Source organism: Callithrix jacchus, chromosome 7 (genome assembly GCF_049354715.1).
Source record: "Callithrix jacchus isolate 240 chromosome 7, calJac240_pri, whole genome shotgun sequence".
Lineage (NCBI taxonomy): Eukaryota > Metazoa > Chordata > Mammalia > Primates > Cebidae > Callithrix > Callithrix jacchus.
This window is the reverse complement of record NC_133508.1, coordinates 42,946,727-42,955,568: the sequence shown is the minus strand read 5'-3', so window position 1 is coordinate 42,955,568 and position 8,842 is coordinate 42,946,727. Positions and strand designations below refer to the sequence as shown.

The window sequence follows — 8,842 nt, the reverse complement described above, 5'->3', positions numbered from 1 at the left end:
AAATGTCATGTCATTTTTGTATTTTTGTAAGACTTCAGGAAACGCTTTTAAAATACAAAACAGAACTGACTTGCAGGAAATAGGATATTAAGTGATTTCCTATTATGAGGCAGAGTTTTTTAAAATCTAAATTAATCTTGAGTTAATGGGAATGTGAAAAGAAGATAATAAAATATTAACTTTGGGGGTGGTCATGCCTAGACTAATGGCTCACTCCTGTAATCCCAGCACTTTGAGAGGATGAGGTGGAAGGATTACTTAGGGCCAGGTGTTCAAGACCAGCCTGGGTAACGTAGTGGGACCCCCATTTCTACAATAAATCAAAAAGTTATCTGGGCACAGTGGTGCATGCCTGTAGTCCCAGCCACTTGGGAGACTGAGGCAGGAGGATTGCTTGAGTCTAGGAGTTTGATGCTGCAACAAGCTCTGATCTTGACACTGCACTCCAGCAGGACAACAGAGCAAGAACGAACACAAAGTATTAAATTCTCTGCGTTCATGAGGAAGGACTTCCTCACTTCATCCGTCAATTCAGCCACAGTTTCAAAGAACCGAGTGGAATCAGGAAGGTCAACTGGGCACGTCCCCACTTGTCCTTTAGGAGCTGGGCTGGTCTCTGCCCCTCACCCAGAATACTGACACACAGGACACTCAACTGAGAATCAACTGCTCAGGGCCAATTTTTTTTTTAATTATCTAAGAGAAAAGCAAGGTTATGAAGCATTTAAGACTCAGACCTGACACTGCCCCTCATTTATCTACTCCCTGGCCAGAACAGTGCTCTTTCTACTCTACCAGCTGAGCTATTGCCTTGAAATTGTAAGAGGCGAGCAAGGGGTGGGAGAGAGAAAAGAAGAGAAAGACACAGAGAACAATACCAGGAATGGAGCCCTGGTGCCACTCTCGTGTGTGGTAAGGTGGTGTGGGGTTCAGAGGAAACACAGTCCACAGCAACACTCTCACTTCTGGCACCAATTGCAAATTCAGGAGGTTTCCAAAACCATTCTCAGTTTCTACAATTTCAGAACTCGGTGAAAGGTGCTGTTATAGTTTATTACCAAGAATTGATGCATAGTAAAATTAACCAAGGGAAGAGGCACCTGGGCAGAGTCTGGTAGGTTCCAAATGCAGTTTTTAGGTGATATGGTTTGAGTCTCTGTCCCCACCCAAATCTCATCTTGAATTGCAATAATCCCCACGAGTCTCAGGAGGCACATGGTAGGAGGTAATTGAATCATGAGGTGTGTTTTTCCTGTGCTATTCTCATGACAGTGAGTAAGTCTCACAAGATCTGATGGTTTTATAAAGGGGAGCTCCCTTACACAGGCTCTCTCTTGCCTGCCATCATGCAAGGCGTGCCTTTCCTCCTTTGTCTCCTGCCATGACTGTGAGGCCTTTCTAACCATGTGGAACGGTGAGTCCATTAAACCTCTTTCCTTTAGAAATTACCCAGTCTCAGGTATGTCTTTATTAGCAGTGTGAGAACAGACGAATACACCTTCTACAGGGAGAAGACACCTTCTCCCTGTAGAGTCTTGGACAGTGCTGAGTTCTCCAGCCATGACATGTGACAGTGCACATGGACTACTGTCCACAGGGAAGCTCCTCTGAGCCTTGGTGTCTGGAGTCCTCCCTCATTGTGACCTCATGAACAGCTGCCCACACAGCTGACCTTTAGCCCTCAGCCCTCCAGAACTGGAGCATATGCAGCATGCCCCAAAGCCCCCATCACAAAGCACATTGCTAAGCTGTCCAGTGGCCAAAGCCCCAGGTAAAGAGATACATCCTTAACAGACCAGAAATGTCAAGGGCCTACACACTGTGTCCCAGAAGCTGGGGACAAAAGCCAGACCTTTCTTTGGGCAAGGTTAAGTCATTTACTGCACAGGCAGGGAACATTAGTCCAATAATTTTGGGCAGGGTTTAGTGAGGAATTAATTAACTATGGTGAGGCAGAAGAGCTAGACAAGTAGCTAGTTATGAAGGGCCTTAGTGCCATGCTGGGGACTCAAGACAATGAGCCCAAAGGTGTTCAAAGAGGATCTGATATTGGCGTTAGGAAGCTGGTGACCACAGCATTCGGTAGGATGGATGGGAAGCAGGGCAGGAGTGGGCAAGGCGAGAAGCCCAAAGGGAAGGAAACATGGCAAGAAGCCTCCACCTCAGAAACAGCCAAACTCACCTCTGAAAGATGATAACTGTGTCTCTGAAATCGAAACTCGGTCTCAGAATTGATTTTTTTTTTTTTAAGTCTAATTTGTTTTTCCTGCTTTACTTGTTGTCAACAGGATTGATCATGTAAGAATAAAAGTTGAATTTTAGAATTTGACATTCACTATCTCTTTAGTAGCAGGGCATGCTGGTAAGCAGACTGGGCTTTCAATGTGATGCAATATGGAATGTGGAGGAGTCACAGGCATGTGTGAGGGGGAGTGCAATGCTCCCCAGCTGAGCCCAGAGGAAGGACAGACATCCCTTCTCTGTTCTGTGAGCCTGTCTCACCAGAGAAGCTCTAGGTCATCTGGGTTTTCCTAGATAATGATGACTTTATTTTCTTCCCATTCAGCATACTTTTTGAAGACCTCTATGTCTCTCTGAATTTCTATCAAGAAATCCATCTATTTAAGCAGGAATCTTCTAAGAACGCTTTCTGTTAACCATACGAATGGTGCAGGTGAGGAAAAATAATTTTCTCCTCCAGTCTTCATGAGTGCTTAGCTGAGACCCCTGGGAAGAAAAAAATAGATTATAAAGAGAAAAATGGACAGAAATTTAATTGTATGTACAAGTGTATGTTCTGTACACATGAGAAATAACCCAGAGAGTTGAGTAAATCTCTAGAGTAGATCTCAAAAGGGTAGTTTAAACTCCGGGCTTAAATACCATTCTTCTCTGAAACAAAGAAAGAAGGATGTGAGAAAAGACCTGCTAAAGAGAAACGGGCAAAGCCTGGTGCCCTTGTGCGCACCTGCAGTCCCAGCTTACTTTTTCTTTTGTCGGCTCTCCTTTTTATTAAGCAATTTTATTTTTTAAGATAACTTCAATTTATCTTTAAATAGTCATAAATCTAATAAAAGTACCAAGATGTGAAGCCTCTCGCCTCATGTCCTGACACCCAGTTTCTCTCCCCCAGAGGCAGCCACTGTTTACTCTCTCTCTCCTTTTTCCTTTTGAGACGGTCTCCCTCTGTTACCCAGGCTTGAGTGCAGTGGCATGATCTTGGCTCACAGCAACCTCCACCTCCTGAGTTCAAGTGATTCACCTGCCTCAGCCCCTCAGGTAGCTGGGATTACAGGCTTGCACCACCATGCATGGCTAGTTTTTGTATTTTTTAGTAGAGATGGGGTTTCTCCATGTTGACCAGGGTAGTCTCAAACTCTTGACCTCAGGCACTCTGCCCTCTTCAGCTTCCCAAAGTGCTGGGATTACAGGCGTGAGTCACTGTGCCCCGCCCCCTTTTCCATTTTTAAAAGCATACAAATAGCATATGCTACACATTTTGCTCCTTACTTCTGCTTCCATTTTATGACATATCTTGTTGTTTTTCTCATAGTTCATTTAGGAAGCATTCTTGCCCTTCCGAATAGCTACATAACCTTCCACTTCTTAAATAGCCCAGTATTCACTTGATCAATCCCCTTTTGTTGGATATATAGGTTGCCCTCTGAGGGATCCTGTAAGTATCTTGCAGCCCTTGAGTCCACCAGTAAAAATCTTAGAGGTAACTCCATTCATCTTATGGGATACATTGTAACATTATTGTGAATGGAAATCCAATACCCTTTTGGGTGATTCAAAGGTTACTGTAATGATCATCATTACAAAGGAAACAATGTTAACGAATTCTCCATGGATAGTTTAGCTTGTCCCAGGTGAAGCATGTTGAGGCTGCTCTACAAATGTTAAAAGACACAGTACCAGGCCGGGCGCGGTGGCTCACGCCTGTAATCCCAGCACTTTGGGAGGTCAAGGTGGGGGTGGATCATGAGGTCAAGAGATTGAGACCATCCTAGTCAACATGGTGAAACCCCGTCTCTACTATAAATACAAAAATTTAGCTGAGCATGGTGGCACGTGCCTGTAATCCCAGCTGCTCAGGAGGCTGAGGCAGGAGAATTGCCTGAACCCAGGAGGTGGAGGTTGCGGTGAGCCGAGATCGCGCCATTGCACTCCAGCCTGGGTAACAAGAGTGAAACTCCGTCTCAAAAAAAAAAAAAAAAAGACACAATACCCCCAACTCAGGACTTTCTTGGAGAGACTTAGTACTTCAGATCATCATGTAGGGTGACAAATGTGAATGCAGGACCCAGCCTGGTTCAAACGAGGGTGTTGAGCTCAGCCACCAGCAGGCTGTGTGTGTCCAACCGAAACAGGTGTCTTGCCTGGCTTGTGCCTCGGTTTCCTCACATATTAAATGGAGATTACGGAGCTGGGTGTGGTGGCTCATGTCTATAATCTAAGTGACACTGGAGCCTGAGGCAGGAGGATGAGTTGAGCCCAGGAATTTGAGGCCAGGCTGGGCAATGTAGTGAGACCCCCACATCTGTTAAAAATAAAAATAAAAATGATGTCGGGCATGGTGGCTCACTCCTATATTCCCAGCACATTGGGAGACTGAGGCAGGCAGATCACCTGAGGTCAGGAGTTTGAGACCAGCCTGGCCATCATGGTAAAACCTCATCGCTACTAAATATCCCCCAAAAATTAGCTGGACATGGCGGTGGGCACCTGTAATCTCAGCTACGCAGGAAGCTGAGGCAGGAGAATCACTTGAACCCAGGAGGCAGAGATTGCACTGAGCCAAGATCGTGCCATTGTACTCCAGCCTGGGGAATAAGAGCGAAACTCCATCTCTAAAAATAAAATAAAAATAAAAATGAGCAGGAAACGTACCTCAAATAAAACTAAGTCTTGTAATCCAGATTTAAGTGGATGCTTCTTCATTGATTAAGGCTCTCTGGTAATATTGGGGTCAATCTAGTGATTCCCTGGTGCAGAGCAGGATACACCCTTCCAAAAGGAGATTGATTTTACAGACAGATGTACATTTCTCTTGCAAAAGGGTAACTGTTTAGTCAAATTTGTTCTTGGGGTGGCATGTTTTGGTCTCCAGCAGCAGCACTGAATTCCCAACAGTTTGAAGGCAGGTCACTGGACTCGATATTTTTATTTCTGTTCTGTATTTCTTCATCCTTGGGGAGCCACAAAATATTTTAATGAGTGAAGAGCAGAAGAAGGAATCCATAAAACACAAACCACGCTTGAAATCCTGATTACTTGGACTTGAATATTCTGCTCTGTCCCTGGACTGAGGTTTTTTTTTTGCAGGAATCTGGTGTTTTTGGATGCAGAATGTGCTGTGGAAGACTCCAAAGACACCTGGAGGACAGCACTGTATGCATACTCCAGTCCAAAGCTTCCATGAAAGCTCCCTTGTCAGCAAGGAATGCAGCAAGTCTCTAGGAGACGAGGAAATGAGCAAGCAAAGCCTTGGTAAAACCGTTGAGATGGAAGCTGTACTTACATTAATGCTTCTGTTACAATTCAGTGAAGTTACAAGAAGCAACAAGAAATTGCTGATTAAATCTCAGTGGGCAGAGGTTCTTGTGTGACTTCCCAAACTACAAACAAAGCTGGGTGATGCATAAGACACACCTCTGTCTCCCAAAGACAGAAAGAGACTCTACAGGAGGGGTGTCTCCAGGGACCTCGTCCCCCAGGGCGGTAAAGACAGTGAGCTATAGTGAGTTGGATGCATAGTAGAGACAGCCACTGGGTCGTTGTCATCTCTCTGTGGCACGGGGAGTCATTACAGGTGTTGCTAAACAATGGAAAATGTGCCATTGGGGGAAGCTTGGAGTGATTATTTAGATGAAGGCTCAGAAGATGGGTTAAAGAAGACAGTCTTCTAAAAATAAGTAAGCCAAATTATCCTTCATGTCAATTTATTTAGCCACTGATGGAAAAAGCCTCTTAGAAGGAAGGATGATTTGCATTTCTGGAGACTGGTGGTCACTACTGCTGGGGGAGGTTTTGCTGATTCTGTCCAGGCTCTGATCACAGACCTGCTTTTGGCTGCCGCAGGCTGGTCTGTGGGACTAGAGTGCCATGCATCCCAGGACCCACAGTTTTCCAGCTTTCTGACTCACTCTTTTTTTCATTTAAGTGATACCAATTGCCCAGGAAAAGGCTTTTCTGGACAAATATGGCTACCTTTTCAAATCACCAAAATGCATCCTATATATTTATTAACATTTTTTCTTCATACCCATCCTCTTTTTGGTGATATTTTCACACAAGCTTCCTTGGCTGCCATAACAAAAACACCACTGTTAGGGTGTCTTAAGCAACAGAAATTTATTCTGTCTGAGCTCCAGAGGCCAGAAGTCCAACACCAAGATATTGGCAGCGGGTGGAACCTGTCTGGCCCCAGCTGCTGGTGGTGGCCGGCGAGCTTTGCCTTCCTCAGCTTGTCGGAACATCCCCTTGATACCTGCTTTGTCTTCCCATGGCTGTCTTCTCCTGTGTCTCTTCACAGCACCTTCCCTCTGTGCCTGTCTGTCTCTGTGTTCAAAGTTCCCTTTTATCAAGACACCAGTCATATTGGATAAGAGCCCTCATTTTGACTTGACTCTATCTGCAAAAATCCTGTTTCCAAATAAAGTCACATTCCCAAGGTGCTGCATTTTTGTCTTTTCTTTTTTTTTTTGGAGATGGAGTTCCGCTCTTGTTACCCAGGCTGGAGTGCAATGGCGCGATCTCGGCTCACCGCAACCTCCACCTCCTGAGTTCAAGCAATTCTCCTGCCTCAGCCTCCTGAGTAGCTGGTACTACAGGCGAGCACCACCATGGCCAGCTAATTTTTTGTTTTTTTTAGTAGAGATGGGGTTTCACCATGTTGACCAGGATGGTCTCGATCTCTTGACCTCATGATCCACCCGCCTTGGCCTCCCAAAGTGCTGGGATTACAGGCATGAGCGACCGCATCCGGACCATTTTTGTCTTTTCTTGGGGGACATAATCCAACCCATAATAGCATTGCTTTTGATTTCTGTAATGTTTGACTTCTTTCATGTTATAGGAGAAAAAAACTGAACTCCCACATGACCAAATTTTATATGAAGTGCCGAAAGACCCACATGAAAACTGCAGACCCCTCATGATTGCTCTTGGGTGGGTGGCCACCAGAGTTTATTTGCCTATTTCCTCTGTGGCCATCTGTAGCCCCCACCCATCCATCTGCATAACATTGTTCAGAGGGCAGAGCATTATCTAGAAAGGGTAGAGAGAGCTGCAGTAAAGGAAGAGTCTTGTCTGCCTGCTTGGCTATTTGTCTTTTTTTTTTCTTTCCTGTTATAGTATTTGAAGAGTGAGGGCTCCATACCATGTTCTGCCATATTGTCAAGGAAATTACAGATTTTGCATGTAGCAGCACAGAACCATCCAAAGGCAATAATGATAATTACAGTGCCTTCAAACTCAATTTCCTTGGCACTAAATGGACTGTGACTGATGCATTTCTGGAAAACATCACCCCACATCTTACTTGGTGGCATTTACATACATATAACGATGTTTTGTCCCAGTTGAGTACAGCAAATTGGGTTCGGTGGAGCAAGCACTGGGCAGCTCAAAGGTGCTGTTGTGGCTGGGGAGGGAGAGACTTGGGAAGAGTAAATGCAGGTGGAGATGGAAAAAAAAAGACCCCAAGGAAATGAATTGTCCTGGGAAAAGGTGGTGGAGCTGGCAGTGAACCCGGAGGAAGTACAGAGGCCCAGAAAGGAGCAAAGGTCTACCTTCCTGCCTGGTGTTTGCTTCAGGGGCCCTCTTCTGACTTCTGAACTTCCCAGGGCAGAGTTTAGAACAGCATCAAAGAGCACTGGCTTTAGGATCAAGCAGACCTGGATATAAAGCGCAGTTCAGACCCTTCCTAGCTGTGGACTTTACATCAATGTTTTCATTTTCCCACTCTCTCTAATGGAAATGTTAAGACCCGTCTTAGAGAATTGGGACCAAAAGTAATAAAATTGGGGAGATAGGAAAAATGTACAGCATTTGAGAGAATAAAGTGGTGCCTTTTATAACCTGCTGCTTAGACAACAGGGCTGTCTGTGCTGGTGAATAAAGCAAAGCTTGTGAACTAGTAACTGGGCACAAGAATCTCTGGACCACTTCACAGCTTATGGTAATCTACAAGATCTTTACTGTGATACTGTGACCTGGTATAAAAGCCTCTAATTTGAGATTCTAGAGCTGTTTAGAATAATAACAGCAACACAAGCATGACAAATGACACTTATCTAATACTCCCACGAGGGTTCTGGAGAAACCTACGGCGTTCTTAGACCTGGTTGGGGGTGGGGAGGTTATTTTAGTCTCAGGTCAACCTCCCCTGTAAGTATATTATTCTTTTGTATATGCCAGATTTCAGTGTAAATCAAGGTACTGTTAGAACAAAATTATTCAATGATACTTGTTAAAACACAATAAAAAATGACTTTGTTCAAAATGATCATGAAAGGTATAAAGACTACTGCAGTGGAGTCTTTAGCGAGAGAGAAATTGGACTCAACTCTGAACACAGCCCAGGCAAAAGGGAATTTATAGCTGAAGAGCAGGGTAGGAGTCAGTGGATGGAAAATGACTAGGAGGAAACAACAGGGGTAGGGGGATTCTGGCTAAACCCACCTAACAGGATTCTTGCTGAAGACAAGCCAGGTGATTGATGTCACCTGGGGGAGGGTGGAGGATGAGGAAACTGATCAGGTATCAAGGGTAGGGATCTTGGCTAAACTGACTCAGCAAGGATATATATATGTGTGTGTGTGTGTGTGTAAAACTG

The 8,842-nt window shown here is 44.7% G+C and overlaps 1 long non-coding RNA gene across 1 annotated transcript; it reads left to right on the top strand.

Annotated features, from left to right (window-relative positions):
* The first annotated feature begins 1,683 nt into the window (after nt 1-1,683).
* On the top strand, nt 1,684-8,413 carry LOC103794232 (uncharacterized). Its single transcript, XR_621530.5, has 3 exons — nt 1,684-1,771; nt 2,567-2,674; nt 5,329-8,413. It is a non-coding gene; the product is annotated as an uncharacterized LOC103794232 (long non-coding RNA).
* Nucleotides 8,414-8,842: the final 429 nt, after the last annotated feature.